Genomic DNA, 10,585 nt, shown 5'->3' with positions numbered 1-10,585 from the left:
TGGTGCTGGAGAGAAATTCTACTTTTTTTTATGCCTTCGGTCTCAGTGATCTGCTCATCCAGCAATGCCTACCAGCTCCTCTGCTGGGCTTAGTTATTAGCTGTTAGCAAGGACTTCAGAGTCAGTTATGTCAGAGTTCACATTTCACCATTTGCATGACCTTGGACATATTTGATGTCTCTAAGCCTTATTTATTACTTCAGTGTTGATAACGAACTCTACCTCTTAAAATTTTTATGATGACTAAATTAGATCATGTCTATAAAGTGCTCTTTTATTCCAGTTAAAGTCTCATTTTCTAGTGTCAAAGGTTGAACTAAGAATAAGTTCTTTTCCTCTATCCTAATGAGCTCTAACACAGAATTATCAGATGGGAGTCAAAAAACAAGGCTTGCTTTCATCTCCTTCCACTTCTGAACCCACTGGGGAGGAAGGGCACTACACAGGGAAGGGTGTGGGCTCTTACCACTCCAAACTCCAGTTGGGGTTGGTCCACGCAGAAGGGGAGGGCTGGGCACTATGTAGCTGCTATCAAGACCCGAAAGAGCTAAGGAGGGATAGCAAGTGTGTAAGGAATACAATGGAACAATGGCCTGGAAGGCAAGTTTGGTGACATTAAACTGTGGAGGATTTCTTCTTCTGTGGGGTAACTGGGGCAGGCTTGGCTCTTACCTAGAGTACCAGCATTTTGTGTGTGCGTAAAGTACCCACCACACCTCTCTAATACCCTCAAATCACTGTCTCATAGTTCAAAAATAGCATTTATACCTAAATTTAAACCACTATGTTAAGTTACATCATCATGTTTTTAACCTAAGACCTACAGGCTTTACAAATATGGGAGATTTCTAGAAACCAAAGAGAAAAACTCACACTAACCTAGCCTCTGTTAGAGCCCCCAGGCCTTTCACAGAGGATATTCTTCTCCAAAGACCACAATTAATAAAAGCGTTTAACACTAACCACAGAACATAGTACGTGCTCAATAAATGATAGTGGTTATTGTCATTATTTTTGAAATTATAATGATTACTAACATTTAATGTTGCCTATCAAAATCATCATTTTAGTTGATGCTGGTAATTTCAAGCTAGATAGCTCTTTGTTTAGAAGAAAGTACATATTTATTTACATTACATATATTTTTGTTTAAGAAAATACATAGAGATCCATCCTTCTCTCTCCAATTGACTAGTTAAGTTTCCCAACATTGTTTGTTGTATAGTCACTCTTTTTCCATTGATTTGAAGTGTTTCCTGTATCATCTTCTAATTATCAATATATATGTTGACTTATGAACTCTGTTATTTCATTGATCTGTGCCAGCACCAGACATTTTTAATTTATGTGATTTTTATCATGTTATAATATCTGTTAAAAGCCTAATTCTCCTATATTCTTTTTAAAACATTTTTTTCTGAGAAATTTTTGACTATTAATTTTTCCAAATCAACTTTCATATCATGTTGTCAAGTTAACATTGGTTTTGTTTTTCACTGTTCTTTCCAACATGATTTCCAGCAATACCTGAAGGCAGGAAGTGTGTACTCCCTTTGGGAGAGGTGCTGGAATTACCCAGCGCTCTGTTTACATTTCTCTTCCTCCTGAGACCTCTTCATTCACTTTCTCATTCAGTAAATTGTTTTGAGCTCCTATAAGATGCAAAGCTTTGTGCTGGGTGCTCTGAGGACAATAGAACCTGTTAAGGCATGATCTCTGCCTGAAATGAAGTAAATACTTTGCTCAGGTTCCCATTATCTCTGCAGCAGTCTCTGGGGAAGCATTTCTGTTTTTGGTGACACACCTGGATCTTTGTAGCTGTCAACATTCACTCCCTTAATGAGAAACTTTATGAATAGAAAATATTTTCAAAAACTTAAAGATAATTTTTTATCAAAGTTTTCGAGGCTACAGAAGTGATACAGGATACAGTCTTTCTCTACTTTCTTTTTCTTTTCTAAACCAACCTGTATCATTCCTCTCTTTATATGCCAGAAGGGAAAGGTATTTTTGTTTTGTTTTGTTTTTAAGATACAAGTGATTGCCCGAAGCTACTTTTAGAAGAAACATATTTACTATTATTACATCTCTAATATGATTCTCAAGAAAATAGACCACAACATAAAAGTAGTGTTTTATAAGCTACTTTGTGAGTCACTCTGGGGATATGTGAGAAGGAAGCACTTCTCAGTCAATCACTTTAACAGAAGGGTCATAGAAGACCACAATTTATAAGAAACTATTAGTTGCCTCTCCAGCATGCAGTTCTGCATCTACCAGCAGCACATTCAGGATAACCTGAGCAAATGCTGTCATTACCTTTTTAACATTTCTGCTGAAACCGGATTAGTGCAGCTTGAGCTGCCATCCTTGAATGAAGACCTTGTGCTGTGGCTAATGCTTACGGGTGCCAGTGTCAGGATCAGCCAGGGGTAGCCACCCAGGCACTCACCTGTGTCACGTGAATTGGTCAGAAGCTCTAAATTTTGACCAGGCAGTGCTGGTTCCTGGGGTGGCTGCTCAGTGTCCAATGAGGTTATTTCTTGGCCTACACACAGTAAAGCTTGATTGCTTGAGGCTACTTTCTCCCAGCAGGTGATCACTTTCCCTTCCCTGGAAGGAGAGAGAGCTCCATAATCTCACCATCCCTTCCTTTAGGATAAAGTTCTTACTGGACGCAAAAAATGATCATAACTTTTTTCGATTTCTGTTACCCTTTAATCTCACAGAAGGGTTTTGATTTATTGCTAATTGTAGTCATTGCTGTAGCACTTCTTACATTCTTGTTACTTACATCAGTATTATGCGATGATTATCAAAGCAGTTTTTGCCAGGTAGCATCTATATAAAGTAATCTTTGTCTTTTGTTCATCCTCCAATGTATTCGATTGAATCATATGAAACTGCAATTCTTATAGTCACCTGATATAAAAGGATTATGCCTCTGTTACCCCCATCACCATTGATTTGACTTGCAAACCTGCTGTCAGCCTACATTTCAGCTTCTTTTTCACAAGTGCCTAAATCATCATGTCTGATACAAATTTCTTTCCATCTCCATCTGGACTTTTTTGTCACCTCTCTCTCTTTTTTTTTTAAAGTGTAATTGGTATATAATATTATATTATAATTATATTAGTTTCAGGTATATTTTATAGCTTACAATATGATCACCCCACTGTTTCTAGCAATCATGTGTCACCATCTAAATGTCACCTCCTTCTTTGTACTTTGAGGTCAATTGAAATTCTTCTGTTATTGTATCTTCATAGAGAGTCTCCTTGGACTGGAAAGAAAAATCTATCTAAAATCAAACAGTTACAGCAATTGCCAAACTAGTCAACATAACAGGAAGGGTAAGGTTGGCTAAGTTTTCTAAATATTCATTCCAAAATGAATTACTTCCTTTAAAATAAATTATGTAAAACAGTTATAATAGAATCCATTAATTTAGATTCCACTAATGAGATAATTAAGACAAAGCCTGTACTTTGTTTTTAACTATACATTTATTATAATTATAATTTAATTGTAAGAAATAATTTGCATGTAACCAGTATAAACACAATTGGAGGAGTTATCACTTAAGAGAACAAGAAAACTTTCAAGGCTAGCTTAGAATCTCCCACCAATAACTGAAATGCTGAGTCAAATTCTGTCATCAAAGCAGAAGTTCGAAGAAATCCACAAATCAAAACCTCGATAATCTGGAGATATGGATTTAGAATCAGGAAACATGTCTTTTGGAAAGTAGTCTACGATTCACTTTCCATGATCTCAGATTGCCATTTCTTGACCTATATCCACCATTACAAATTAGTGAAATTTTGACGTATGAGCAATGCTAACAAAATATTGCAGAATGTTGTTTTGTTTTACCAAAGGCAACTAAAACGTTTGACATTTTAATGTAAGTTTTTGTATCAAATTTTTTAGAGGAAATTAAAAAAAAAGATTTTACCTGTACTCCTGTGATACCTATGATAGTGGATAGTGCCATGGAGGGCAGTTTAGATTGTCCGCTTGAGCCTCGGATGCCTCATTTGTAAAATGGGGATAATCATAACCTGCTTTATACCGTTGATGTGATAATTTGAGGTCTGTAGTTTAGTGATTCGCATAAAGTAGGGGATGAGTAAGCATTCATGCTTTTCTCCTTCCTTTTACGGCCTTTTCTGAATATACTCCTTTGCTGCCCTTGGCTGTTCTTTGAAGCCTAAGAATGAAGCTTAATCTGATAAATGGTTGGGGTTGAACTTTAGGTCTTCTGTCCAATAAAAGTGGGCTGAAGAACTTGCCTTATTCTTTCAACCAACATTTTTGAAAACCTATTGATTGGAAACAATACAAGGTACCTCAGAGCAAAGTTCAATTGTTACCTCCAAGGTATAATTTCAAAAGTTTCTTGTTCTGCCTAAATGCTGCGAATATACACATTATCCAGGGCTCTGGATTAAGGTATTGAAAAATCACAATTCTAAAACAAACAAACAAACAAAAACTCATGTTATGGGGGTGGGATTGCTAACAATTTATCTCACACCCAGTAAGCATAAACCTTGGTCACAGTCACTTTAGAAAAACTAAAATCATAGAACAAAGAATAGATAGATTTTGGCAGGAGCAAGAGCATCTTTCTTTCAGTGAACTTGAGGTCCTGCTGTGTGCCAGACAGTACCCAGGCCTCTATGCTTAGAGACATAGCAAGGCTAGGCTGGGTGCCCTAGCAAAGAGCTCTGGATATGTCTGGTGAAGGGAGGTAGGGTGAAAGAGAAAAAAAACATGTGCAAGAAAGCCAGGAACTGGCCTGTAAAAATAAAGGTTGCCTAAGAGACCTTTTTGCCTAGGGCAGCCTTGTGAGTAGGCTATTCACCCATCCACCCCGGGAAATCTGGCAGAGTAATCAAGAAAGGGCTTCGTTCCTTCTGCAGTGTGGAAAAGTGCATCCTCAAGTCATTGCAAGCTCAGTGGAGAGAAACCAGCTTAAATCCATTGGGAGTGATATGTTTCTCTGGACATTCCACTATCACTTAGTCCACTTAATACAACCATTAAAATACCAAATCTACACCAAGTTTAATATTCACTTGTCTGATCTGGAAGTGAAACTGACATTTGGATTATCTACTATAGCACAGCCCAATATGGTAGCCAAGAGTTTCATGTGGATATTTAAATTGAAATTAATTAAAGTGAAATAAAATTTTAAACATTTAAAAATTAAATTAAAAATTCAGGTCTTCAGTATCACTAGTTACATTTCAAGTGCTCCATCACCACATGTGGCTGGTGGCTACCTTACTGAACAGCACCCATACAGACCATATCCATCATTGCAGAAAGTTCTCTTGGACAGCACATGTTAGGAAGTGCCATTATTATGCTTGTACACTATGTTGTACTATGTTATCGTGTTAATTTTCCAAAATAACCCTGAAGTGTTTCATTTCAATTTTGCAGATAAGGAAAGAATCTCAGAAAAGTTAAGGAATTCTCTGCTCACATAGCAGCCACTACAGAACTGGACAGATGTTCAGTGTCCAGTGAATGTTTGGCTAAGCTAGAAGTGAGAAGCCCGGACTATTTGACCATGAAGCCCAAAAGTTCGAACAGTAACAAGGTTCTATTCCAGTATTAATCCGTTGTGAAATCAAACATTAGTGAACTCTTCCTTCTCCTTGCTCTAATTTAATGACATATGTAAATACTAAAATTACTTATAAAAAGAGAAAGTGTATTTCAGTTTTAAAAGATCAAGGTAAGGAAGTGGATGTCTGGATCTAGGAGTGGGATTAGAGAATGACTACAGATGGGGGCACAAGGTTCCTTTTGAGGTGGTAGAAATATTCAAATATTAGATTGTGGCATAAATTGTGTTTTGTAAGTTTATTAAAAATCACTGTACATTTAACATGTGTGAATTTTATGGTATGTGGATTATAGCTCAATAAAGCTGTTAAAAAAAAAAAGAACAAGATATAAATTCTAAAACTCTAAAACAGCCCAAAATTTAATGTCGAAAAGCTTTCAAAACTTTAATTAGTGAGTCGAAGATTAACTGCTGGCATTTCCTGAATTTCTCTAATGATGGTAAAAGAAATGATGTTCCAACTGAAAGCAAACTCTGGGAAACTCTAAAAGGTATGTATTATTATCTTCATTTGACGTGGGAGGAAATTCAGACTCAGAAAGTTAAAATAAATAGCTAAGATCCACAGCCAATACAAACTGGCAAGTATCAAATCCAGTTCTGTGGGTCCCCAAAGCCCACGGCTGCTCTTCCATCTACATTGTGTCCCCTCTCTCTGGGAATAAGAAACATTTCCATTGTTCAGCTTGAGATTACTTTCTGTCTTTGAGGATGAAAGTAAAAACATTTTCCAATGTTTCTGTCAGTATTTTGTATTTTGTACTCAAGAAAATGATCTGTTTTTCTGGGATCTGTTTTCAGTATTGAATAAAAGGGAAAAAAAAGAATCTGGGCCATATGTTAATGGAAAGATATGTGTTTCTTTTGATGTTCACTAGGATGCATTATTTTATGGCTTTTTCAATTATACATATGCTTATGTTTGTAATATATACATATCTAATATTATATACGTGAAGAGACTTGCAGCAATTGTTTCCATTTCTTCCCTGATGATGATGGTTCATTGGAGAATGCAAGATGTAACGTGCTGTGGTGTCTGCTTAGGAACTTTTGAGGCACTCTCCTCTGTCATGCCTTTTGCACATGAGTTCACAGCCCGGGGCACATTCTATAAGTTGCATAGTTTGCTTTTTGCCCATTTTATAAAATGGAATTCTGAAAAATGGAGAGCCGATGGGGCTGCATTCTCCAAGTTTGGACAGGACTGGTAACCTTTGCATCTTCAGTTCTGTCCTCTTAGCATCTAGCATTATTTTCTTTATGCCTTGTTCCTGATCATAAATGATTAACCAGACCTCTGGGCAGTGCCCCTCCAACCCTCCAGACTTATGAAGCCTGCTTTAGCCCCCTTCCCTTCTTGAGTCCTTCCTTTAGTCCAGCCCAGGCAGTTTCCTCTTGCCTCTCTGTGGCCCTCTTTTTTTCTTTCCGAGCCTTTGTAATAACCTAGAGTTTTTTCTTTTCCTTTCTTTCCTTTCTCCTGGGATATGTCTATACTCTCTTTCAACCCTTTGAAACAAAATAAAATCAAAATAAAATAAAAACAGGAGACTAATGCTATGCCCAGCCATCAAATGTCCATGGGACAGATTTGAAATCCAATGCACTATCCATTGTGCAACAGAGCCCATGGGCCAAATTTGGGCTTGTGATATTGGCCCTCTGCTTTCCCTAGGACCTTGAGAGACAGCAGCATGATTTCAATATTCAAAGAAATGTTGATGTCATCGAAAAAAAAATAGTAATTGTTGTAGTGCTATAACAGTGTAATTATGGAAATGGACATCATACGTGCTTTGTTTTTTCCCTCTACCAATATTCGTAGAAACAAGGAAGCCAACAGAAGCTTCTGCTTTCACATATTTGGCAATTGTAGAGCTTATTAAGTAATTTCTAAATTCTTACAATCTTGTTCACATTTCAAAATAAAGTTAATTTGCTGGAGTCCTTGAGTTACTGCTTGCATGCTCAGAGATGATTGAATGCCAGGATTTGAAACGTCATTAAGGTAGTTTCAGGAAATTAGCCATCTCCTAGTATCAACAGTAGGTTGTGTATTTTAGCTGTTTGCCTCACTGCTTCAGTGGGCAGCCTGCTTTCTTATGAACTGTAGTCATTAACGTTCCCCAGCACATGTTTCCAAAACAAGGCAAGTGTCTCCTTCTTGACTGCCTGCATCATAACCACTTTATCATCCAGACATCTTCACGCTATCAGTCCAACACCTTAAAATGGTCTACCGCACACATCGTGCTTCAGCAAAACATGTCAGGGAGGAACAAACTTTCTCTCCCCTCAAGGTTCTTCTGGCTGGTCTAATAATCAAATAAACATGAGATAGATTAGCAAAAGAAAATAACCAAATTTAATACATACATGTGTATGGGAACCCCGCATACATGAGAGAGTCAGAGACTCCATATGAGGAGAGGTCCAGAGATAGAAAGGGAACATAGATATATAAAACATCCTGAGCTAGGAATGAGGTAAGGTACCTTGGGTGCTTCGAATGGTCATTGCAGGATGATTAAGAAGAGCAGACCTTCAGTAAATAGAAGTTTGCCCTGCCCTATAGATAGGTCAAAAGAAGTTATCTCTGATCTCTTATGGGCAAAGCCTATAATTCAAATTCTTCTAGGCAGTTAAGGGGTTAGGGGCAGAAGTTTCTCTTAAGCCTGCAGCTAAGGTTGCCTTTAGCTCAAAACTGCATATCACGGAGGCACATCTTGGGGTGATTCGTTTTGGACCCCCACAATCACCTGAAACTAACTCAAAATTGTTTATATATATACATTGTTTCCTTTCTCTCTTACTCTGGATTTTGTGCAAGTGTAACTAAATTTGGACAAAAGATGTATTCCGAGAGAACTCTGTTTTAAAGGATTTCAAGGTAGTGCTTTTTAGAGCAATGAATGCATCTCATCTATAAAACAATCACCCTGAATTTATTCATTTTGTAGGTCCAGATTTTTCCCCCGAGTAGATTTGCACAGAAGAATTTGGCTGTAATTTAACAAATGCACTTCCTCTGTAAAGGGAACTTTTTAAAGTGCTGTATAAAGTGCATGGATTTGGAAACATTGCAGTTATCAAACTTATAGTGTATCATTTTACAATATGTAAGTTGTACACCTTAAACTTACACAATGATATATGTCAGTTATATCTCAATAAAGCTGGGAAAAAACCACAGTGTTTCCTTTGCAGCAAATAGAATAAGAAAAATGGATACATTGCAAGATGAGCTATTGCGCTTATAAAAGTGAGATGAAAAATGATGAAAATCTGTGAATTCTTTCTTTTAATCAAAACTGAACTGTCAGCGTCAGGAAGGGGACAAAAATGACTACTTTGTGCCTACTATATGCCAAGTCCCAAAGTAAATATTTAAATATCAAGTGCAGCTCAGTGTAGGGTTTGAAACTGCTGACTCAAAGGTTGAACAAACTGAGTTCGAATCCCACACTGCTATGTCACTGATTCAGTGACATAAAGTGTGCAAAGCATCTATATAATAGTGGAGACTTAATAAATATTAGCTGCTCATTATATTGTATTTCATTTAATTCTTTGATGTAGTCAGTGTCCCCACTGTCTAGATTAGGAGACTGAATCTGGAGTAATCTAAGTAACTTGCATAAAGTTTTCAAAATTAGATTGCAGAAGCAGAATTTGGAACCAGGGTTATACTGGGCACTGGGATAAAACGTCTAACCAGGAATTATTGTTTTAGCCTGCCAAGAAAACCTGTGCTGGGATTTTTTTTTTTTTTTTATAGTGGGAAAAACCACCTCAGCTAGAATGACACCCTTTACTGAGAGACAAAGCTGCTCTTATAGACAGCAAATTCATAAATAATATATAAACAAACAAACCCTAACATTTCTAAATACTTTCAGTGGGCCCACTTCAGCAGTCAACCATTCTGAGAATTCTTTTTTATTTTTGCATTGGCTAGCAAATTCTCAGCTCTATAGATAGGTTTATATTTTTCAAAATTTGTGCATGATTTATGAAACATACCAAATACACAAATCCTATCAATACTTCTGCTGTGTAAATGTCATCATCTATGCAAATATCAACTTGTAATGCCAGCAAAATAAATTGTAAGGATGATGTTCCTTTAGTAACCGGAAGGCGAACTTCCAGAGTTCTTTTTTTTTGGCGAGGGTGGGGGGGTGCGGATAACTGCTGTGTTTTTCATCTCCTCTGATGTTATGAGCACCAAGTGATGCTGGGCGCCCTCAATTCCTTGGCCACATCAGTCAAGCTGGATTTCCCTGTTGTTCAAATAGCCCTTCTAGGCTTGGGCTTCTTTTGAGGACATCCTTGTTTTCATCCTCAAGGTTCACGTCTTGGTGGCCATAATGACCAAGTATGGCTACTACAGGGCAATGATTGAAGTTTTCATAGGAAAAGAGTTTCAATGGTGTTGACACTGGACCTGGAAAATCATTTTACTAATGCAGGATTCTGTTTTGCTGTGTTAAATCCTAGATAAATCTGTCATCAACATCCCAAGATATTAGTAGGATTTAGTTCTTATAATAGGCTGAAGTTCTTTTTTCCTTTAGCGGACTATATAAAAGAGAATGGAATGGAATCTCAGTTTCACAAATGAATATGGGCTTAATATAAAGATAGCACAAAACAAGAAGATTTGGGGCTGAATATCGCATAATTTTCATTGAAGTTTACTTCCTAGCACTTAATCTAGTCAAAATATTTTTTTTCACGACATTATTACCTTTGGAATTACTCAGATGCTTAACTATAGCCTGCTGTCTAAATTTGTGTCTGCAATAAGGCGCAGAGTGTACCCATCAAATTCTATGCAAATGAAAAAACTCACTTCAGGGTACTGCTATGGATGTGACAATTTAAGAAGCCACTTCATGTAAACCACTCTGGGTTTTCCTTTCCAGGGTTCAG

The 10,585-nt window shown here is 37.1% G+C and overlaps 1 protein-coding gene across 5 annotated transcripts in view; it reads left to right on the top strand.

The window, feature by feature from the left end:
• The window catches only part of CACNB4 (calcium voltage-gated channel auxiliary subunit beta 4), a 210,910-nt gene that overhangs the window by 155,787 nt on the left and 44,538 nt on the right, over nt 1-10,585 (top strand). The window lies entirely within an intron of this gene.

Source organism: Pteropus alecto, unplaced genomic scaffold, assembly GCF_000325575.1.
Source record: "Pteropus alecto unplaced genomic scaffold, ASM32557v1 scaffold3, whole genome shotgun sequence".
In the NCBI taxonomy this organism is placed as follows: domain Eukaryota; kingdom Metazoa; phylum Chordata; class Mammalia; order Chiroptera; family Pteropodidae; genus Pteropus; species Pteropus alecto.
This window is presented reverse-complemented; position numbering and strand designations above follow the sequence as displayed.